The 24,859-nt window shown below is 40.6% G+C and overlaps 1 long non-coding RNA gene across 1 annotated transcript in view; it reads right to left on the bottom strand.

The window, feature by feature from the left end:
* Positions 1-251: 251 nt before the first annotated feature.
* LOC109280802 (uncharacterized) overlaps positions 252-24,859 on the bottom strand; it is a 618,149-nt gene continuing 593,541 nt past the window's right edge. Inside the window, exon 4 of the long non-coding RNA XR_002087225.2 lies at positions 252-334. This is a non-coding gene — a long non-coding RNA (uncharacterized LOC109280802). The remainder of the gene's footprint in view (positions 335-24,859) is intronic.

Consider the following 24,859-nt stretch of genomic DNA (forward strand, 5'->3'; position numbering starts at 1 on the left):
ACATCAACTCTGTGTTTGGCTGGATATTAATTCTAGAAAATTAAGGTCATATTCACTGATCCAGCAGCAGACATGATTGGTAGTAAGAGAGTAATAATTGGGTAAGAGAGCAAAGTATTGTAAAGGAAAGAGGGATTGAAAGTTGTGATTCTGCTGTTATTGTATCAGTTAGGCAGATGCGTATAATTTAAACATATTCATTGCAATGTATCAGTTCCAATAGAACCTGAGCCCGTGGGATATTTTGCCTTACCTTTCTTTCTGTTTCCCCCGACCTCCGGTTTCTCTCTGATACAATGGTATTACTCCAGCTACACAGAGACAATCCAAAAATCTGTAATGTAAATAGATTACAAAGCCTGAATTTATCAAAATGAATTTATTTTTTTTTTTATGTATAATTACTTGTGTTTACAAAATATTGTAAGGCCTTCAATTGTATTTGGGCTGAAAATACTGGATGACAATCTTTTGCTGGAATATTATTTTTGTTTTCTTTTTAACAGGGATACATAATGTGCTTCATAAATGGAGATCTTATTTAAAAATCTAAATCTAGGTTAACTACTATAAAATATTATGGCTGCTCTTGGACTGACAAGCCATTACATTGTAAAAGATAATTTTAATTGTTTCTGCTCAGTGTGGCTATGCTTTCAATACCAAATGTAATAATGACATTTTGGGGGTCCATGTTTATGTTCTCTCTGCTTTCCATATTTTCTCAGCTCACCATGAAAAAAGGCGTTTTCCATATACTATCATTTAAGCTGAACCTGTATTCTGAAACTTTAGCTGTGTTCTTTTTGGCTTTAACAGTGTCAATAATAATGATTTTTCAATTGCAACTTAGCAATTCTGTTGATGTGTGAACCAGGAAAGATTCTAACTTACTCTCCCATAGCTCCAAAAAGCCAATATAGTCAACAGTAGTAAACAACAAACAAACAAAAGGTAATGCTTATTTTTCCTAAGAAAAGTTAGCAGGTATGATTCAAAATACATACAGAGAGCAGATCTTTTTGAGTAAGAAGCATTTTTACATACTTTCATTTCTGAACATAATCAATTTACACTGTTCAGAAGTTAACTGTAATGTGATTTTCTCTTTTTAAATATTCAGCAGTTTTGGGGTACTTCCAGTCACAAAAATAGAGCATTAATAATTAAAAGTGCTGTATAGAATCAAGCTTTACCCTATAGCACTAGCATCTGAAATAATGTTACATACTTTTCTCTCTCACTTTTTAAATCTGCTCAGTTTTGGTATTCAATACTGCCTAAAGAGGGTGAAAAAGAAAAGCATGCCATGCTTTTTAATTTTATATTATTTGCTTTCAGAACTTCTCTCCAAACATTAGTCCAAAGAGTCCACCCATTTTTCTTTTTATCTAGAAAATACTCTAATTTTCTATTATAATGAAATAGGATACCAATGGAATAAAAATTATCACCTTTATTTTAGTTATGCTAATGTATTTTAGGTACTATGCTTTATTTCAATATATTTTAAGCATCCTGCCACAAACATGCACTGTGAATGACAGTTTTTCACCAGAATTTTATTTTTAATTGAAAAGGTTAAATCCAAAAGAAAAAAATGTCCATCTTTCACAATTTTTTCTAGGTGTGCCAGGGTAGACAGATCAGAGAATGAAAATAATGGGTAAAAGCATAATCCAACACATAGGCAAACAACAGACAAGGACATTTTAGTGTTTTCTAGATTCTTTTTATAGGCAGAGGTTAAGAAATGTTGCAGGTATCATGTTTTCAATTTATGAGGAAGTGACAGTGCATATTACACTGGCTACTGATACTGAATAGCATTACTGTCTGAAAAAAATAACTCACTTGAGGGTTTGTGTAGCCAGATAAAAACAGAATCACAAAGGACAACGTTATCTGGTGATATTAGGGGCATGTCCAGACGAGTGTGAACATGTGCAGGGCCACAAACTGCACATGGAGAATGTGCAAATGTGTGCTGCATTGCAAATTTGCAGTCCAGTGCCACAATTTGATACTGGGATGTCCTGGTATTAAAAAAAACAAACCACTGCAAAAAGTGGTGTGGTGTATGCAGTAGCAGGTGGCCAGGATCCGTGTGGCTGGATTGGCACCAGTGCTGCCAGGGATAGCCACCCAGGACTCCAGGCTCCTCTACCCTACCCAGGACAATCTGGTGCACACCAGAGTGCATGTGCAAGGGCATGCCTTGGGGCACAAAATAATGACACAATTATGTGCTGTTGCTATTTGTACCATGGCAAGCACATGTCACTGCATGTGGGGATGCACCCTAAGTGCAGTTGGAGTTCTGGGTATTCTGCCTTGTAGCTGTGTGCTAGTTTGAAAGGCCAGTCGGGGGGATTCCTTCGGTATATAATTGCCTATAAATGCGGGGAACTGGATTCAATGGCCCAAGAGGCCACTTCCAATCGTTTGTTCCTATAAATATAAAAGTAGTTAATGGAAATCCCAAAAGTAGTGGCAAGCACAGACTCACTCAAGAGTGGCCCAATATCTCGAGACGTTGCCCAGGCTACAACACATGCTTGGGACAAGAGACAGAATATCATCATTCAGATGTTTTTCTATTATGAAACAAATTTTAAAATCTAAAATGGATAAACTTCATTAATGTATTCTCCCAACTAAATATCTGAAAATGCTGAACACTTAAAAAAAACCTGCTAATGATTACCTGAAGAAAGCTTAAGGAATAATGAAAAAATGTTAACTCTGTTCCATTGGTTGATGGTTGATACAGAAATAATTGATTTATGTATCAGTTGAGGACGTAAGATGTAACATAACAAGGGGTGCATAACTGAGGCACGAGCCCTGGGTCCTGATCATGGCAGAAGGGCACTGGAGCGCAGGCAGGGGGCTAGGCTCAGCAGGGGTTCACCCAGCTTCTGTTAGCTCCAGCAGAGCAGATCAGGTAAACCCAGCCTCACTCCACATACCCATGCTGTGCACCAGCATTAACCCTTTCAGAGTTGCCACTGATTTGAAGCTTTTATAGGCACAATTTATACATAAGTAGTGGCAGCTGTGAGAGGGTTAAACACAGTAGGGGGTGAGTAGGGCTCAGGTGGGAGTTCCACCTCCACTTTCCATAGGGGTCCTGTAGCCCCTGGGTGAGCCCCTGCTGTGGCAAGTAAGACTCAGCCTGCTCCCCACCCCTATTCTTCTACTCTCAGCATAATCCTCTCCCTCCCCAGCCCCCCTCTGTGCCCAGGGCGCAGAAATGACTAGCTACACCCCTGGATCTGTGTCTGTAAGTCTACTGTTAAAAGGAGGGGTTTTTTTGGTGTTCTTTCAGTTTGCTTCCTTTCCACTTACTGTTAATGGATTTGATGCTCATTTAAAAACTCCTCACATCTAGTTTAATAAGGTGTGAAAATTTCATAATCCTGTAGAGCTACTTAATGCTTTACTGCATGTCACTAACTAACATTACCGACCCTTACTTCACCTGCATAAACACATATTCATACGCATTTTTAAATTAATATCTATCATATTAATCATACCAAAGTATTCATCACAGAAACCACATATTGTAATGGGAAATCTGGTCTCCCTTGCCATAACAAAGCAACTACCTAAGCAACTATAGAGGTGACAGAGCATAAACTGAGTTCATAAACTCAGTTACTGGAACATGAAGAAAAGCTACTGATCTGTGCACAAAAGGAGGGGAGCTGAAATGGTAGTCAGCTTTAGCTAAGTAGATAAGCAGTGGAAGAGCATCCCAGTCCACTATCTTTCAAGCTACTCAGGGAATCTCCTCCAGTTTAACAAGATATGCAGAATGTAGTGCCAAATGCTGTTAATAAGGAGTCCTAGCACTTAGGAAACCTCCTTCAGTGGAGACTTTTACTTTAAACTTAAGAGAACCAGAGACTAACAAGCAGTATCAGTTTCAGAGCTAAAATAACTTCTACCTTTGCTCAAATTGCCCTCCAAAATAAAAAAAAAAATGACATTGACCTTGGTTCTTGCTCATCTCTGGAGCAAAACCAGGAACAAGATACATCATTGATTGGAAGTGATCTACATAAAGCCCCCCACTTTCAGAATAGACAGAGCAAGATTGATAAAACACTTTTGCTATTGAAGGGTAATTTTACTTGAAGTCAAGCCTTCACCTTTCCCTGATGGGTAACACATAGGAGCAATCCAATGATGCACACTGCATGTCCAGAAGCTATAAATATTCTGTCTCACCTTGCTTTATCAAACTCTACTTTGGCAGTTAACTCAATACATGGACATGTTGTCATTCATCAGAATGTAGTCAGGTTTGGATGGAATTATAAGGAGAAAACCTAGTAGGCCAGGCAATTAGAAACAAATTGGGAGACTCAGAAGTGTAACTTCATCTCCTGCAGAGTTAGTAGATCTTGAACAGTTTAGATTATCTTCATCCACCAACAGAGTTTAGTACTGCAGAAAGCCAAGGGCATAATAAATTTTTTTCACATGAGCATGTTGTTCTTTAGCTTTCCTAATAAAAATAGGACATTCTTGCTAAGCTTGACCTTCAGTAACCATTATTCAAAGAGAGTGAAATGTTAATATCAACCCAGACAGATTTGGGCACCTTATCCACTTTGGAAAGCACCTGATGCCAACTTCTGGATTCAGTTAAATGGGCATATGATTAAATGCTGAACAGATAGACAAATGCTGAACAGATAGACAATTTAATGGGAAAACATTTTGGTAGCTAATTAAGTCATGGGCTTGACATCAGCCTTAGTTAGTCCAAATGGATTTGCAGTCATTAGTTCCAGAATCTCCTAAGTCATTAGTTCTACAGAGGTAATTCTGGAGTGATATCAGATATGAACAGCCAAAGACTGCAGTATTGCTTATGCTAAGTATGAGATTAATTATGTCAGACCAAGTCAATCTGAATGAATGTTATGGACCTCAGACCCCTGGATCCCATAAGTTTGTAAGCGAACAAAAAAAATTAACACTCGTTTATTGCTTTTCTTATTAAGAACTAAGTCATTTTTCTTGAATATTTATTCTCTCTTCTCTAGGGCTAAGTACAGACTTTCAAAAAGCTCAAGCCTGAATTGATTCAGTCTTTGCAGGTTAGTCTAATCTGCATAGACTGAATTGACAAGCAAGTAAATAGACATTCACTTTTGATTCTGGAAATGTAGCCACATGCCTCCAGTGGCTCAGGCCAGAAGCCAGGGGGCACTAGAGTGAACCCTCCCTTCACTTCTGCAGTAGCCAAAACGCTGAAGGGAAGCTGACCTGGGGGAAAGAGGCAAGTGTGTGCCCAGGCCCTGGCAGGCTAAGCATGATTGGGGAGGGGACCCTCCCACCCCGGCCTTCAGGGACTCCAGCCTGGAGGAGGAAGCAGCTGAGTGATGGGGGAATGTCCCTGAGCAGCAGGGGGACTGGCCAATCAGTGGCCAGTGCAGCACCTCAGGTGAAGTGGGGGGGAAGGAGGGAGATTAAACCCCCTGCTTCCCCTTTCTCATTGGCATGGAACCCCAGCTGGGGTCTGCCCTTGCTTGTGGCTCAGCATGGCCCAGGACCCCCAGCACCCCCAGTGATCCCACTGCATGTTCCTAGCCACTGGGGTAGGGGTTTCACTTGGGGCAGCCCAGAAGCAAAGGCTAGATTGGGCAGAGGGAGGGGAATGAAACGCAGGTGGGGACATGCACAGAGCAGAACACAGAGAGATTGTGGTGGTGGTAGTGGTGGTTCCATCCTGGATGTGAACCCTGCCAAGCAGAGGGACCCAGGCAGGGTGGGGAGCAGGAGGAGAGAAGGGGCTTGAGTTTGTCTCCGTGCTAGCCTGGGGCACAGCCAAGCTAAGCTGAGCATGCAGCTGGGGGAGCAGCTCCTGCCTGGCTTCCCCTTCTATGCATTCAAGAGTGGCCCCAGCCCCAGCAGCGCCTGGAGGTGGACAAGAGCACTAAGAAGCTGGGTGGCGCGTTGCTGGAGGCTGAGCCAGGCCAGGTGCAGGGCTCCTTCACAGGCTCCAAGGCAGATGGGTGCAAGGGCTCCCTGTGTGGTCAGGAGCTGGCTGTGCCTGCCACTGCTGCATGGTACTCAAATTGCCTCAGCCCCAAGTGCTACTACCTGCCATCCCCTGGGCCACCAAGCACTGAGCTGGGCATGCCCTGCTCAATTTTCCCCTACACAGCACAGCCCTGTGTACCAGGCAACAGGCATAGGGCGATACCACTACAGCTTCCCTGCTACCACCGCCATCACTGGTGCCTGCCCTGGTTGTACTGGTAGGTGATGCCTGTGACTCTCAACTGTGGTCAGCCACTGGGCAGGCAGATGGTGGCAGCAGGTGCTGGGGCTGGGGCTGACCTAGGCGCTGCTCTCCAGTAGGTATAAATGGCTGCTGGGCAAGAGCGGCTCTCCCAGCTACGTGCTCAGTTCAGCTCAGGCTAGCATGGAGACATACTCAAGCCCTTCCCTGGGATCACCCCATGGCTGAAAGGGGAGCTCTGGGGGTCCCAGGTCATGCTGATCTGCAAGCAGGGGGGGAAAGCCATGAAGATCCCAGCTGGGGACCAGTAGGAGAGGGGAGGAAGGGGGGTTTAATCCCCCTCTGCCTGAACCAGATGTCCCATGCCTCCACCTCCTCCACTCCATCTGGGAAAAGTCTGGTAGAGTTGCTCTGCCCCAACCAAGCAGACCAGGCTGTGTGCCCAGCTGGGTTTCCCATCCTAATCCCCTTGCCAGTCAGCCCTCACTGTTCTGGCTAGACAGCAGAGGGGCAGGGCCAACCCTGCTCTGCTTGACCAGAAAGAACAGCCCAGCTCAGGGTTGCAAAGCACCCTGGGATGCTGGGGGACTCTGATTTAACTTGAACCAGGACGGGGTCTGGGACAGAAGTTCTATAAACTGGTTTTCACCTAAATCAGTTAAGTTTGATACCATGGGTGACTGGTGCTGCCTTAGTCGGGGGGAGGGGGGGCACATGCCCCCCAGTGACCAGTCAGTGACTGAGGGGGGTCCCCCCCATGGCTGATCCTGTCGACCAGGAGGGGCCCCTTCACAGCTGATCTCGCTGACTGTGGGGGAGAGGGTCCCCCTGCGCCTGATCGCTGCAGCCAATCGCTGCAGCTGCTTCCGGGAGTGACTGCGGCCACTTCTGCGGATGCAATGGTGCTCCACTCGCTGGCTGGCTCTTGCAGGGGAGGCACTGGCGCTCCCACCTGCCCCACTGGGGGTCTTCAAGAGGAGGTTAGACGAGTATCTAGTTGGGGTCATCTAGACCCAGTACTCTTTCCCGCTTATGCAGGGGGTCGGACTTGATGATCTATTGAGGTCCCTTCCGACCCTAACATCTATGAATCTATGAATCTATGAAACTGCCCATCATCTAAGCAGTGAGCACGGCCAGTCAGGGGGTGCACCGGCTTTCTCAGGGAGTGTATGGGGTACACGGGGGTGCTCACCCTGTGCACCCCCTACACATCGCCACTGTCTGATATTACATTCAACCAGGTTAATCTTAAACTAGTTGTGACCATTTTGAAACTGGTTTATATGCACTGAACTGTTCTGTTACATGTTTACACCAGTTTCTGATCACTTAAACTAGTTTATACGTAATTTCTGTCCCTAGCCTAGAAGCAAGCTTGAAACTGCACTTTGTCATGTTAAGTGCCTAATCTTTTGGTTCTTGTTCTGGAACTCAGTGTTCTGTACCAGCTCATTACTTCGCTTCTTCACCAACAAAACTGCATTTTTATAGAAAAATCTACGATCAGAATCTACACAAATACTTTCTTTTAAAACCTTGTCACAATAAAATGAAATAATATACTACAACAGAGCTACCACCTTCTACAGTAAGTGCTCCTAATTTTGATTTCATTGCAATTGGAGTATACTGATATGATCTCCATGGAGTCTTTCATGCTGCTAATTCATTTTGTTATTAACAATAGGGCACACCCACTCGAGCTACAGCTAGCCAGTACATTTCAATAACAATGGTTCTGGAATAGAGCATGGGAAAATACAATATTTTACCAGTAAAAAATATCATTAGTTAGAAATTCAGCACTTAGGCTTTTAATGAGTGAAACTGTTTTTTTGTGGCAGGTTGTCTGTGGTGTTCCTCTTCACTGAACATACTGTTTTTAAATATTATTTTCATTTTCAACAGGTAGAACCTGCTGAGATGTAACCTCCCATTTACAGGATGTCAATGATCTGTCATACATACTTAAAATAATTGGTATCATAGGAGAAGGCAACATTAAAGAACAGTCCTTCTTGTGATATAATCTGCACACGTTCAAGATGTATGTGAGAATCCAGGCACTACACCTTTCTCTTCTCAGACTGAACCTGCCAGTATTTAAACTGTTTGGAAGTAAGAAATTTCATGCTGTAATTACTAGTTTTAGTGATTCAAAATCCAGAGAATTATCTTCAATTAAATATTCACCTACATTTTCTAAACTTCATAATACTTCAGCCCATACAAAGACCCATGCCAAAAGCAAACAAAAATGCAAACAAACCATCTTTTCTCTATTAAATATTGATTGTATTCACACTAGCAGGAGGAAAAAGGTAAGAATACTTAGCAATGAAAAACGAGTAAAAAAGCATGTTTAAAAACAGGCTGCAATATTTTATTGCTTAAATTAACGTGAGCCAGGAGCAGGTTCCTTGCCACGTTTTTAGAGGCATTTCAACAAAGCTCTAAATAAGCTAAAACAAACAATACACCTCATCTTTTTGACCTAGATTACTGCTTAAACAGAGGTATGTATTCTTTATTTACATGAAATACAATTAGGTCTGCTGCTGACAGAACTGTGAAAAATGCACCTGCTCAAGGGAGGCTGTGCATCTAAAAAATATAAATATATTTTTAAAAAAGGTGAAGGATGATTTTGTGTGTGGAGACAATATTCACTGTGGGAATGTAAATACCATTCACAATTTTAAATTGGTTTGGGACTAAGGGTATCATTACTGGTGCAGTTGCTTGAAACACTTATTCAAAAGGGGTTTCTCAACCCTCCCTCTCTGCTCCCCTTGATCCCATATTTAGATTCATGCTGGACATTTGTATGTAACTACTCAGTATATCTGCATTGAATGACATAATAAAGAGCCTTTTTGTGCATATTTCGACTGTAGATTGCCTCTGAATGCTGAACAAGCTAAATTTGGGCCGTTCTGAGAGAAAACCAAATATCTCTGAACACCAGATGTTAAGGAATGTTTGTATTTGGATCTGAACTGTCTGCATAGTCAAATGTTTGAAGCTTTTAAAGGAACAGTGGCTCATTTTGTGCAAAGGTTCTTGGTGAATCAAGGAATTATTATTTTAAACACTCAAGTTTTCAAGATCAAATTGTGAAAACAGCAACATCAACTTTAACTGCATGTGAATGCTGCAAAGGAAGATTCAGCGAGTTAATACACTGAGTGCTCGCCATCCATGGTCATATTCTAAGAGCAGAGGATTTTTGTTTAAGTGGTCTTTGTCCACTGATTCCCACTTGCTGTCATTAATAAGTCTGAGTGAGGACTAGCACATAATTTTCCCTAGGTAAATCAAGGGACATTTTTGTATAAACATGCCAAAGATCCTTTTTCCTGCAGCTCCATCCCATCCCCCCAAATACCCCTTGATAGCTTTTGTCGTACATTCCAACAGGAAAAAAAAGGCTGTGATAGATTAAAATCTGGTTGGAAAAACTGCAAATACAATTCTTCTGCCACTGATTCTTGACCTGCGCTAAAGCAGTGGGGGCCAACCTTTTTGCCAGGCATGCCAAAATGAGCCCTGCACCCTACCTGACTCCAGTCCCCTTCCTATGTTGCTCTGCTTTCTGCTCTGAGCCCTGCACTCTCTGCCTACTCTGCTTCTCTGCGTCTGCTTCCTACCACGTGTGCCTTCTCTGATTTGTTGCTTTGCTTTCTACTTCCTGCCCTATCTGTTGCTGTGCTGCCTGTTCCCTCCTGATCAGCCATGTGCCATACACAGAGGCTGCACATGCCACTTATAGCACTTGTGCTGAAGACTGGCCACCCCAGTGCAAAAACAATAGCTGGAATCAGTTTGCTTTGCTATTTAAAACAGGGGTGTCAAATGTACAGCCCACAGGCTGGATCTGGCCCACGGTGCTGTACCATCTGGCCCACTGGGCTTCTTGAAGGTCTGCCAATTAGGGGGCAGGGTGAGCGGAGATGAGGCCTGGCACCAAAATCCAGGTGTGGACTCCCAGTGGGGACATGTTTTAGTGTTTAGTGCTGGGGGGAAGCAACAGTTGTGTTAACTCCACATGTCCTTGACACTGCTCACTCTGCTACTACCACTGCTGGAGGTAGGTCTGGTTCTGGCCTATGAGGAGTCCCAAGGTCCAGATCTGGCCCAAAGAGCTAAATCAGTTTGACATCCCTGATTTAAAACATAGATTTCTTTTCAAAGCAGTTTTGGATGATCACAGTCTTAATTCCTAGTACAACATGCACAGCCTTGGAAGGTGCAAATTTGCAGAATTGCATGGAAAGGTCCCTATAAAACCTGCCAAGAAACAAAACACATCCATACACTATAAAGGTTTTCAAAGACAATGATAATGTATAAGAATTTCAGTTATTAAAAAAAAACAACCCCCCCCAACTCTTCGTACCTTCTTACTCTCCCTGGTCTTTAGCATCTTATTGAGAGAAGCATAGATTTTCAAAAGTATGTAAGTATTTTTGTGTATCTTACTTATATACACCAATTTCACATTTGCATCTCCAAATCAGATACTTGCATATACAAATAGCTAATGAGATACCTCATTTCTGCGGCTCTTATCTTTCTTTTTATTTTACAAAAACTAAAATGAAGTATAATACAACCTAATACTTGGCAAAATGTAAAACCCCACTATAAACCCTGAGTACTTCATTCAAATGTAATGATAATTCGTTGGTTTTGTCTTTCAATTCTCATAGCAAGTGATAATGAAGGACAACTACTAAATCAGAGTTGATCATGTGGGAACCCACTAAGATATAATAACAGTAGGGGTTCTCTAAGAAAACTGCAATTGCGCCTCCAACAATTTGAGAACAGCAAAACCCTCAAAAATTTAAGATGAATTACACAGGATGGGCTGTATTTCTCTTAATTCTCTTTAACAATTGCCAGCTGTGAGCCTTCACTAACACCATGTGCAAACTGAGGCAAAGTTTTAGTTAGTTTGCAGATATTCAAGTCAAATCATGTATCAGATCTCGTTCACCTAAAACTAAAGATTATCACCATAGGCTAAACCACTATGTGGTTTTAGATGCACTGTTCTTTGCTCCTCTTTTTGAAGTTGTTTTAGAAAGGTGTGAAACAGTGAGAATGAGAAAAGAGAGGCTAAGTCTTAAAAGGTTTTGATGGTTTGCTCTTCAATATCCGTGACTGGATTAACTGAAAGAAACCAAACGAAATGTTTAAAAAGCTTATGCTGATCAGCAAACATATGCCTCAGGCTAATACTTAGAGAAATTGAGGGGATGTAAATTTTGTCTCTTCCTTGTTTTGGAAGAACTGAACATAGCAATGAAAGGGTGGTATGCCTAAAAATCCAATAAGTGTTTTGTTGGAAATCAGTTCCTTAGACAAGTATGGTGACTGATATCTGCTGGTGGGATATAATTGCCCTTGTCAACCTTGAACACACAGTGACTAAATACTAGGAAGATAAAATCAATAATACACCAACTGCGCACATAACTACAATGTTTCTACATTCACATGGAGAAAACAAAAATCAATTTATTGTTTGAAAACCTACAGTCTTTTCAGAATTGTCTGTCTACTGATCTATTAATACTATTGATTACACTGAATTTAACTTAAAAAGTATCAAGACTTGTCACTTTCAAAATTGTCAGTCATGGGTTATAGTTGAAAGATTTCATTTTCTTCTATGGGCTATATACTGCCCATTGATATACATAGGAGCTCTGTATGAAGGTCTATGCTTGAAGAAGAGGGAAAAAACTCCCACACACTGTTATACACAGAATCTTCCTTTCTAAGAACTCTGACAAGATGGACATGAAATATAATTGCAATTAGAGATGTGCTGAGCTACTAGAAAAATACATCTGGATACTAAGTCATGAGGAATACCTGCTGATTCCTGGGTAGTGTGGGTACTTAACTTACCTGCATGCTGTGCATCTAGTTACTGTTTGTATTTCACAGGAGAGATCCATTACCCTTATCAATAGTGGCCATCCAATTATAAACAGAGTATGTTATTTTAACTATCATAATATATAAGGTAGGAGAGCAGCAAAATCATGAAGATAATATATCATAATTACAACAGACTGATACCAGGTTATATGCCTGTGTGATTCATCAAGCCAGCAACACATTACATCCAAAAATCAACACCAGCTCTTCAGCTAGGCAGAGTGGGGTTTTTTAAGTTTCTCATATGGATTACAGTGACAGAAATACCACTGTTCACCTATCATACTGAACATCAAAGTACTAATGCTTCTGCTTTTGAATTATGATTTTTAGTGGCAGGATTTTTATTCCCATAATGGCAGGTATGTACTTTTCTTTTTACCCTGGAGGACTTCTTGTTGTTATGAGTGAAATGCCAATAGTATAGTAGACCAAGATGTGGTGTTTGTCTCAGTGGAAAACTTGCATCTATTTTGAAAAAGTTTGTTCCTAGGGTAGATCTAATTTGTGTGCCTTTATTGGTCTAGAGTTGTTTTAAGACATTCATATGTTTCCTGTAAACGAAAGCAAAACGCGATTAACTTTTTTTCAATATAGACTCAACTAATACAGGCAAGACTCAACTCGTTCAGCTGGAATGTGGGAAAACGTTAATGATGTTTCAAAGGATTTTTAGATAAGGTCCCTTATTGTTATGTGCACATTATAGAATTGTAAACTTAATACAGGTATCTGTGCACTATGGCATATGGAACATATATATTACTAAAAAAAACAATTACAGTCAATGCGGTGATCTGCTGTCCTTGATCAAAATAACCCCTCCACACCATGTGGAAGTAGTGTATAGTGACTAGTAAGCACAGTAAAATCCTAACAAAATATGAGGGTTTTTTTATTTTAACTGAAAAGCTTGTATTTTTGTTGGCTTGTTATTTTTAGTTCCATCAGAAGTAAAGGAGTCAACAAGAAATAAGCCTTACTATTTTCTTTTAGAACATTACATAAAAATATAAATGCACAGATAATACATATATTATTTTTATTATGAACCATAATTTATTGGCTGAAAGATGCCAAACCATCATACACACTATTGGTTTGATCCTCCACTATTGAAGTCAATGGGATATATGCTACTGGCATCAATGGGCACAGGGATAGGTCCTATGTTTGTAGTTCTAACTATCTGTACAGTGTTGACAGTGTAGTCATTATGGCAAAATAGAAAAAAAAAGAAAAATATTCCAGTTTCAAAGTTTACACACTCACAGATGCAACAAAGACAGGCCACACCAGGAAATCCAGAAGTGTAAAAAGCTTGATTTTATAGTTTGTGTTTTCCTCATTTCTTTTTATTCTTGCATTTAGCCTTAAAAGAATCTTAGAAAGTCTGTGTTTATTATCTATTTGCCCATAGTTATCCTGATGGGTTTAAGGGGTGGGAGGACTTCTGGGCTGTAACTAAAATTCTTGATTACAAATGGGTACACTTTGATCCACTAAAGCAGGGCTGAAAGTCACTCAGTGCCCCAGGCCATATCTGAACTTTGGAGTTCCTTGCAGGCTGGATCTGGATATGGCAGCAGCAGTGAGACTACTTGGAGACAGGGTGAATGGAGGAGGAACTGCAGGGGTTAACTCAGTTGCTGCCTGGTCTCACTACCTACATGCATCCCTAGCGGGGCTCTGTACCCCAGATGCCAACAGTGGATCCCATCACTGCTTCTACTCTTGTCCCCCAGATTCCCAGGCACTCTGAGAGACCCACAGGCCAGACTACATGGTTCTGTGAGACATACTTTTGATATCCCTCTACAAATTAACTAGTTAGTGAAATAAACAGGACTTTAGGGGAATAACTTGTAAGGAAGAACTCCACACTGAATGGGTTGAATAACCATGGTGGTTGTCATCCAAAGTAGATAGACTGTGATAAATGCAAAAAGAAAGAAAAAAAAGGCTGATCTTCAAGAATGATTTATCTTGATGGTGAGAGAGTATAGGCCTTAAGTGAGACAGATCAAATCCAAGCTGAGTTAGACCTTGCAAAGGATGATAAATAGCAAAAGATTCTTTAGTCATAGAAATAAAAAGAGAATATGAAAAAGAAAATTGGAGTTATATGAAGTGCAGATTGTGGTAAGTGAAAATTCTTCATAGCAATAAGAAATTCTGTATTAAAAAGGATGATGTTACTGAACCTACATGAAAAGACAGGCTAGCTAATGAGCATGATGGTATGGAAATAACCACAATCACGGTAGAAAAGTTTAGTGTATCCAAGTCATTCCATCCCAGAATTCTGAAAGAAATGATGTGAAATAGCAGGTCTGGTAGAAAAAGCTGTAAGGTACCTGTTGAATTAGGTATGTGGCACCATATGATTTGGGGCCTCGCAAATAAGGTACCTCTTTTCAAGAATGAGGGGAAAAAAGTTTTTACAACTAGAGAACTATTAGTTTTATGTCACCCATATGCAAAACTTGAGTACAAATTTTGAAAGAAAGAATAATTAAAGACATGGAGATAAAATGGAAATATGCAACGGGTTTAACCAAGATAGATTGGGCCAGACTAACTTAACATCTTTCTTTGACAAATTAACTGATTTTAGAGACAAAGGAAATGTGGTAAATATCATCCTTTTGGACTTCAGTGAAACATTTCAAGTGATGCTCCAAGGAAAATATTAAGCTGTTATTCACCATCCTGTGGTGCATAAATATCCAGCCAATCTGACAGAATGCTTGATTGAATTTTTGGATACATCTGAAAAATTAGTTATTACATCCTATCAGTCTACAGGGGTCACTGCAGTAGGAAAGGAAGCTTTAGGTGGCTTTTAAGTATAAACTACAGAACATAAGATTCATTGTTATTTTCTAATTTCTAAAAGTATATACTTTTCTAACATACTACAGGGTGTCCTGTACTCCTTTGGTTAATGCCAAACATCACAAGCCACAAAAGATAAGTTCTTGGTATCTCTCAAGCAATGAATAAAAGCACTTTATAACACCAGAAAGACAAAGGCAGAGAGACCTTATAAATATATGGCCTATGTCTTACAAATAAATGGGAAAGTTATCCTAGAAGTGATTTAGCCTCCTAAAGCAGTTTTCTTGGTGGTAATCACAGATTGTAAGGGGCTGGAAGGGACATTGTAAGATCATTGCGTCCAGCCCCCTCTATACTAGGCAGAAAAGACAACTGGGGTTGGGTGACCCCAGTGAGGTGACTGTCCAGTCACCTCTTGAAGATTCCCAGGGTAGGTGACTGCACCACCTCTGGAGGGAGTTTATTGCACAGTCTGGACTCCCTGACTGTGAAGAAGTTTTTCCTAGTGTTAATGCTGAAACAGTCTTCCAGGAGTTTGTGGCCATTACTCCTGGTTTTCCCCAAGGGTGGCCTCGTGAACAGTTGTTTCCTGAGCCCTTGATGTATTCCCCTGATATAGCGGTAAGCTGCTACCGAGTCTCCTCTCAGCCTTCTCTTTTTTAGGCCCAAGTCCCTCAGCCTCTCCTCGAATGGCTTGTCTTGCAAGTCTCCAATCATACGGGTGGCTCTTCTCTGGACTCTCTCAAGATTTTCCGCATCCCAGTACACCAGCCATGGTCTCACCAGTGCTGATTAAAGAAGAAGAATCACTTTCTTGGTTTTACTTGAGATGCATTGGTTGATGCATGCCAGAGTATTGTTTGCCCTGCTGGCTACAGTTTTGCACTGATGGCTCGTGTTCATACTATGGTCTATTATTACCCCTAGGCTCCTTTCAGTTGTGGTGCTAGTCAAATTGGTGCCACAAAGCCTGTAAGAATGTTGGGGATTGTTCATCCCCAGATGGAGCACTTTATACTTTTCAATGTTGAACTTTATCTGGTTCTGATCTGCCCAACTTGCCAGCCTGTCTAGGTCCTCCTGTACCTGCAGCTTATCTTCAAGCATGATGATGCTCTCCCATAACTTGGTGTTGTCTATGAACTTGGCCAGTAAGCTCTTCACCAGGACAATACAGATTCATTCATCAGAAATCTCTGTGTCCTACCCTGCAGTCAGCTTCCTACCCACCTAACTGTTGAGCAGTTAAGCCCACAATCCTCCAATTTTCCAATGAGAACATCATGGGATACCAGATCAAAGGCCTTTTGGAAGTCTAGGTATGTCGACCTACTCACACCTACAATGTTGACCTACTCACGCTTGTCCAGGTGGTGAGTTACCTGGTTGTAGAAGGAGATGAGATTGGTAAGACAAGACATGCCTGCAATGAAGCCATGCTGGCTGTCATTCAGAATCCTACCTTCTGCAAGCTTATCGGACATAGACTCCTTGATGGATTTTTCCAGAATTTTCCATGGGATAGAAGTTAGGCTAATTGGTCTATAGTTGCCCAGGTCCTCTCTCCTGTCATTCTTGAAGATGGGCACAACACTGGCCCTCTTCCAGTCTTCAGGGACCTCCCTGGAGCACCATGAGGTTTGGAAGAGTTTCGCCAGAGGTCCCACAATGACTTTGGCCGGCTCCTTCAGCACTCTTAGGTGAAGTTCATCTGGTCCTGCTGACTTATAAATGTCTAAGTTTTCTAATTGATCATGCTCCAGCTCAGCATCAACAGTAGGAAGGCGATCATTCTCACCATGCCCATTCTGAACCTCATCTAGCATGATGTTCCTCTTAGTCCAGTAAAATATCAAAGCAAAGTAATCATTCAGGAGTTCAGTTTTCTCCTGAGTATCAGTAACCAGCTATTCTGAGTTGTTAAGCAATGGCCCCACACTTTCATTTGTTTTCTTCCTGTTCCCTACATACCTAAAGAAGGACTTCTTATTGTCTTTGATTTTCATTGCTAGCTTAAATTCAGTTGCTGCCTTAGCTTTTCTAATCTTCTCCCTACAAGTGTGGGCCATTGTTGTATAGTCCTCCTTAGGCACTGTCCCAAGCTTCCATTGTCGGTATGCCTCCTTCTTCTTTTTCAAGAGGACCATGATATCCCTATTAAGCCAAGAGGGATTACCAGCCCTTCTGTTACCTTTCTTCCGCATGGGAATAGTCTTTGTTTGTGCTTCGAGGATCATGTCCTTGAGGAATGACCATATTTCACGCACTCCTTTTACTTTCAGTTCTTATGGATCTTTCTGACATTTTCCTCCTACAGTGGAGGTTCCCTGAGAGCTATAACTTGCAGTATTTTCCATTGGTTACTGCCACAATTTACTTCTCTATTTCACTGTTTTTAGTGATTACTCCTATACAATGAGTGATTTTCCTGGATACAAAAGAGGCCAGAATGGATTACAGTTCACAATAAAAGGTATAGGATGTTTAAAGTGGTGTGTGATGTATAATAACAAATTTTGAGTTATATCCTATTTAAAGAAGGGAGTTATTCATGATTAAGATAGTAGAATCATAGGGATAGAACAGACCATCCAGCCTCTTCCTGAAATTTTTCAGTGAAGAAGAGTCCACAGCTTCTTAAGTTAGCTTGCACTACTGTCCTACTGTTCTTGTAGTTAGGAAAGAAGTTTTTTCTCATATTAAGATGTTAGCGTTTGACAATTACATATCCTTTACAATATGAATTATATGTTCCAGATTCAGGAAAACAAACAAAACAAAACAAAAAACATTAAACCTACTCTTTTGACCTGGATTAAATTGGATAGATCTTCCCTCAAAAACTACAAATGCGTTGTGGGAGTCTTATATGCTTCTACTTCCTGTAGGATGAATTTTTTTACCCTAAAAACCACCCTAGATGAGCAAGTACCTCAGTTATTTCCTATACTCCTTCTAAATGTCACAAATTGTCTATCAACAAAAAGATGATGCCAGGATCTATTGAACATTTCCCCCCATTCCCTCATCATTTAAGCTCCAAGTGATTTTAGTCCTTTTCAAAGATTTCAAAATAGACAAGAGTGACAAGAGTCCTTATTTTATACTACAATCAAGTAAAGCAGAGACAACAGCTGTATAAACTTCCTCCTTTATGCAACAAATTGTATTCAGCATGGACCATATCTAACTATGACAAAGCAATTCAGTTTCTGTCATTTCTATGTTATTTCAGATAATCAGTGGGAATGCTAATTTGTATTATTTGTGGTAATGTGTTTCATTATGAACTGGGATTATCAAAATTTATATCAACTTTACTTACTGGTTATTTGCATTATGGCATTGAGCCACCACAGAAATGGACTGATCTTAAACTGGTGGAATGATTTTAAACCCAGAGGTAAAAAATTTTCTTTGATGTGCAATATGGGAAAAAGTTACCAAGTCATCTTGTCTGTTTCCAGAACTCTAATTTATCGAATTTTGAAGCAATGCTATATTTTGAGAGAATTTTAATACCTATTGCAGCTCTTGCAATCTATTGTGTAACTGTCCAAACAGGGCTCTATGGAATTATGGTAATCTGTTTAGGAGTGCAGCATATATACCTAATTGTAGTAAAAAAGACAGAGGTTGAATCAATTAAATCTTTGCAGATCTGTGTAGATTGAATCAATAAGCAAGTGAACAGACATTCACTTTTGATTCTGGAAATGCAGCCACATGCCTGCAGTGACTCAGGCCCAAGGAGGCATGCTCTGGGCCTGCAGGGGCCCAGAGCATGGCTTCCTACTGGGCAGGTGCAGACAGCTTTGGCCAAGGCTAACCTGTCCATCCTGCAGAGGGGTTTGTGGGGGAGGTGAAAAGCATCCTGAGATGCTGGGGGACTGTGCGTTAACTTAAATCTGGATGGGATCCTGCACAGAAGTTCAATATTCCAATTTAACTTAAATCAGTTATACCTGATACTACATCTATCCAGGTTTATCTTAAACTGATTTTGGCTCTTTTGAAAGTGATTTATGTGTACTGAACTTCTGTTGTGTTACAGATTTGAAGTGGTTTCTGACCCCTTATATTGGTTTATATGTAATTTCTGTCCCTTGCCTACAGGTCTGAAGAGAACCTGTTTATCTAAAGTGGGTACATCTATACATGCGATTTATTTCAGAGTAGACTAATTAGTTCCACAATAAAGCGTCACCATCTACATGTGCTCTACAGTATTAGGGCACAGTAAAATAATTAACTCTGCTGTAAGATAGTATTTTTGGGGACAGTACTATCTTATGGCAGAGTAGTTAACTGTGCCAAAACACAAATGTAGACAGTTACTGGGCAGAGGCCAGATTCCTGCCCACTGCCTAGCCACATGGCTCCGTAGGTGCATCACCCTCATGCCATGGCCAGCCCCTCCACTGCCACCTGGAGCTGACTCCCTGTGCCCCCTGCCAACCCCAGGCCTGCTCTGCCCTGGTTCAAATTGCTGCCATCCCAGGTGCATGTGTAGACACTGTACCTGGGAGCAGTATACTCCAGCTCAAACAGCTCCAGAGTTTATTGCTTCACCTTAATTTCACATGTAGATGCACCCAGTAATAGCTATTTTTCTCCCATTCTTTTCATTTTCTCATTTTTCTACCATCAGGCTCCATATTACAGTGATCTGCTTCTTATATAAATCAATCCTGTTCTGAAAATAGTGAGCTTGGGTTCTTACTCCAGCAATGCAAGGCGCAGCCTCTACTCCTTAGCATTGGTTCCATCTGGGGAAGGGGGAATTGGGTATTACAGAGACTGTTGTGTTATAGGGTAAGGTTTGGAAGGCTGAGCCATCATTCTTGGATACTATCATGATGCTTGCCCATCAATAATAATCCTGTATAGTTGAGAGGATTGCAATAAACCAAACTCAGCTCTTTAGACAAGTACAAGACTGTCACAAAAGGATTCCTGTAAAAGTTAATACCAAAATAGAAGCACTATCTTTCTGCTTCATCACTCACCACCACAAAAATTCCACTTTTCTTTTTACTTTATGGTTGTATGAGACATGGATTTCCTAATGTTCTCTTTATATCTGTTTTTGTGCTGTGTACTGACTCAGCTTGAGAAGTCACCAGGAATGTATGGATATGAAGCAATTTTGAAGGTTTTGTGTTATGTAGGAATAGTCTATGTGCAGAACAATTGCATGGTTGTTAGTTCCATTAATTTACATTTGATATACAGAATTATATTGTTGAGTAAGGAAAGCAAAGTTAGAATTTCTATGAGTGAGGAGAGAATTATTAGGTAATGATGGTTGGTTTTTGTACCTGTACATATATTAACAGCTGGGAGTACTGTTCTCATTTCTTGCACATTAGATCGCAAATTCAGTTCAGAAGGGATTAGATGCTTAGAAAGTCTAGTGTTTTTAAAGAAGGCCCAGCTTCTCTTTCAGTTAGTAGTCTGTCACAAACTCAACAGTGGTCTGGAAGTTCATGGGGGTGTCATGAATGTGTGTGTGTGTGTGTGTGTGTGTGTATGTGTGTTTTGATGCACTGATATGGCATCTGTGGTCTTGTTAGAAAACCCACATTAGGCTGTTACTTTTATCTCTGTATAGATTATGTTACGCTGACTTTATATATCTTTATGGTTTTGGATATGTTTTAGTCAAGGAAAGCGAGTGGGTGGAACTGCCAAATCTCCTTTGCTATTGTGAGACTATGGCAAGACAAAATGCCACACATACAGAAGCAGACATTACTAGGCCAGACACCTAAGGAATTATCTGTCTGTACTAGGAAAAACAATTTATCTGTAGAAAGGGCATCTGAGAGAAATGGCCCATCAGCTAAAGGAATTCTAGGTGCTTCAGGAGGAGACAAGAACTTTTTGGAGGATTTTGGGGACTTGTGAGTAGGGGTGGATCTAGATGGTGTGCGCTGGCATGACCCACCCCTCTTTCTGACCACGTGGCAAGAGCAGCAGCCTGGGACTTTTTAAGTACCCAAGAAAAGGTAAGAATACCTTCATTCCTCTCCCCTCTATGCTCAGAGGCATGTCTCCACCAGGGCAAACCTTGTTTTGTTTCTTGGGACAAGCAGTGGGACAACCAGGAGAAACTTAGGACTCCAAGTGAACCCTGCAGATGGGTTTGTGACATCCTGCATGGGTTGTAGGCCTTGATTAGCACAAAGAATGGCTGTGAACTTTGGTTAGGCTTAACATTTTAGTAAGTTGGTTAAATGCAGGACATGTTAGAATGCTCTCAGTTTCAACACTTTGATGGGGAAAATAGGCAGTATGCCTGTCGCTTTTGGCTTTTGCTAGGACAGTGTGCTCTTAAGAGTTATTTCATTTGAAGTTAAAGGTTCAAGAGGGGTTCCAGCCACTTGGCTAGAAGATTCTTATACTCAGTCTTCTGGCCATCAGCCATTTGCAATGTGAAGATGATAAATTAAGGCCTTCCACTTGGCAGAAGATGCAAGTATTAGAATATTTTTAAAAATTCAGGTGCATTAGTTAACTCCGTTCCAGAGAACACTTTGTCTCCCAGGCAACAATTGTCTCATTCTTACCCATAAAACTCTGGGATCGTCTAGAAATTTAAGGTTTTGTTGTTTTTTTTAAACAGAACTGTTCCTCAGATACTCAAGCGTGTTTTCTATTTCTCTCCTCATTGTGTAAGAATTCTTGTATTAGCATTTCTTATTGTTCAAGAAATAAACAATACCCATATTCCAAAATTTTGTTTTATTTAATGATCAGTGTAAACAAAACTAATTCAATTTCAATGACTAATCTCTGAATTTTACAGTGCAACTGAGAACAAAATATTATGTACCATTCAGGGGAACAGTGCACCCTGATTTATTCTGGTATCAGTTGTTTATGTGCTTTACCCCTAGCTCAACAATTTTTGTTTGAGGAAGTCACTTGAATCCTGCAAGCTACTAGTTAAAATTCTGCTTGGTATGACCCAGTTTTTTACTTTTTCCCCTCTGTTGATTTTTATTATTAGTTTAACAGTATGAAAATGTGGCACTGATGTTTGGGTCAGCACTTTTATTTTCTTATGTCAATCAGCAAGTTACTGGGTCTTATCAATACAAATATCTGCTGCTGCAAGATAGAAAGAAAGTTGCCTAATAAAGTTCATGCTGGGCTAACGAAGCAGAAACAACTGCTGAAATACCGCCTGGGTGGTGGGTTTCTTAGCTGAATTCAGTAGCATAGAAACCTGTAGCTAATCAGCTTCTTCTTTCTTCCACCAGCAGGTATGACTGTAGTGAGAGGATAATACTCCAGAGGCTTATAATAGTAGGCATAATTAAGTAAAGTCTCTAAATTTTCCTTATTATTTGTACAAAAAATGAAATTCTGATATATCTTTTATAATTTTGGTGTGGTAAGAATAATTTTATTACAGTTTTTAAGTACTATGGCCCTTTAGAGAAGCCGTGTAGAATTATATAAAAAGATCATAGGAAAGTAGACCTCAAGGCCATGTCTCCATGAGCAGGGGGGTGTGGTTGCCATGGGCAAAAAAGCAGTGGCACAAATTCGTGTTGCTACTTTTTGCTTTAGCACACACCCCTGCACATGGGGTTCATGTGGGGAAAAATGCTCTGGGTAGGGTACAGGAGGCTGGGAAAAGTAGCTTTACCTGGCATCCTGAGGACCTCCTTGGGCTCCAGCAGTGGTGACCTGGGTGCGCGGATCCTGCCGGCAGCCAGACCATGACTCTGGCTGGCTAGGCTCCAGTTTTGGGTGGCACATGCTGCTGCCATATGCGCTGCCCTGCTTTTTTCAAGCATGGATTTTTTTGACACTGGGCTCTCCTGGAGTCCAAAAAAATAAAAACCCCTGCCACGCTCCAAATGAGCAGTGCAGAGCACATTCTCATGTGTGGCATGTGTGGTTTGTGGCATTGCAGGTGGGTCTCCAAGTGCTGCAAACTATGTATACGCTCATCTGGATGTGCCCCAAGGGGTCATCTTGTTCACTCCCCATATCAAGGGAGGATTGTCCCTGACTAAACCATCCCAGGGAAGTGTCTGTCCAACCTGCTTTTGAAAATTTCCAGAGATGGAGATTCCACACCTTCTCTAGGTAGACTGTTCCAATGCTTGAGCAGCCTCAGAGCCAGAATCCTAATCTCCAACCTACATTTCCTCTGCTGCAGCTTGAGGTGCAACTGAGACCAGTTGCTTTTAGTCCTGCCCACTACAGCTATAGTCACAATCCTCTTTGTAATGGTCCTTCAGGTATTTGGAGATTATCATCAAATCCTCCCTCAGTGTTCTTTATTCCAGATTAAATACAGTAACCCTAGTTGTCAGCTTTCATTCATAAATCATGCTTCCCAGGTATCTTTATGAGATTTTTTTTGAAGTACTTCTATAGAGCTGGTTATCAACTTTTACTCTACTCCAGTTCAGCAAAATGTATAATCATATTAAGTCTCATTGACATCATGGGATTTAAACATTAGCTTAACGAAGTCTGTATTTCTATGTGACTGCTGAATCAGGGTTTAAATTTGTATGAACTGACTGGGCGCATCTACACGCAGCTGCAACAGCACCATGCTTTAGTATTAACCAGTGTCTGGTTAGATTCTGCCACTATGCTGCTGTAGCAGTGCACTAAAATGGGGGAAGTGTGTTGCTATGGCAACATAGCTGCCAATGATGTGTACATGATCGCTACATCACCATAGCACGCTATATGGTGACATAGCGCATTGCTATACATCGCTGTAGGGCAATGTGTAGATATACCCACTTAATATTAATTCATCATTACATTCTTTAGGTTTTTAGATTAATTTTTTGTAAAAAACAAAACCAAACATTTTTAATTCCTAAGTAGTTTTAACCTACTAAAGCTCTAAAGATCTGCAAGACTAATTTTGACTTTTGTATTAGAATTCTCTTTTTTAACCTTATGCATAACCCTGTTCTGCCCATATCTGTATCATTTATGTGTTATGGATTCTAGGAGAACCAGTGTGTTGCTGCTGGTTTAAAATTAAACTGCTCAGCGTAACAATCTAACACCTACATCAGTCTGTTTTTTATGTATTTCAAAGTGTAAATAAAATGTTTATATTAAACATCAAATGCATTTCGAAAGGTAATGGACAAATCAGTCTAACACACTGAAGCTTTTACAAGATGATATGGTGTTACAGTACAAAGTTTATGTTTAGTGAATGGAAATGTTTACTGAACATAAACATTTAAAGTTTATTAAGAAGAATAGGGCATTGAAATTGCCTCTTTTAAAAGCTAGAATGTCATCCATGGAGGCTTTTTAACTATTTGGGGAGTTTGGAAAGACACAGTGGAGTTAGGAAAGAAAGAGGTTAATTTGTTGATTGCACTGTATGTTTGTTCTAGCTATAGAGCCCTGGCACTTATTCAGGAATATTCTCAAGCATGAATCGAAGAGTCATAAGTGACTGTTACAAGAATCAGTTCATTAATTTATCTAATTTATCATGTCCAGACTAAAATCCCTTGCTACAGTAGATCCAGCAATGTCATTCTTTTATATAAAACTAGTAATTAATAAGCTGAAGTGAAAGTTGTGCAATATTTCTGATAAAATAACATAGATATTATTATTAACTCTGTCTGTAACCAACATCTGAGTGGAAAAGAGAGTATTTATGGAAAAGTCCAGCTGTGGGGCATCTAAAGGTATTGTGAACTGACCTCTTAACTGAAACTTAATGAGTAAAGTTTAACATCTGCACCTCAAATAAAAACTTATCAACATGCCTATTAACACAAT

The sequence above is a fragment of the Alligator mississippiensis genome, chromosome 2 (assembly GCF_030867095.1).
Source record: "Alligator mississippiensis isolate rAllMis1 chromosome 2, rAllMis1, whole genome shotgun sequence".
Taxonomy (NCBI): domain Eukaryota; kingdom Metazoa; phylum Chordata; order Crocodylia; family Alligatoridae; genus Alligator; species Alligator mississippiensis.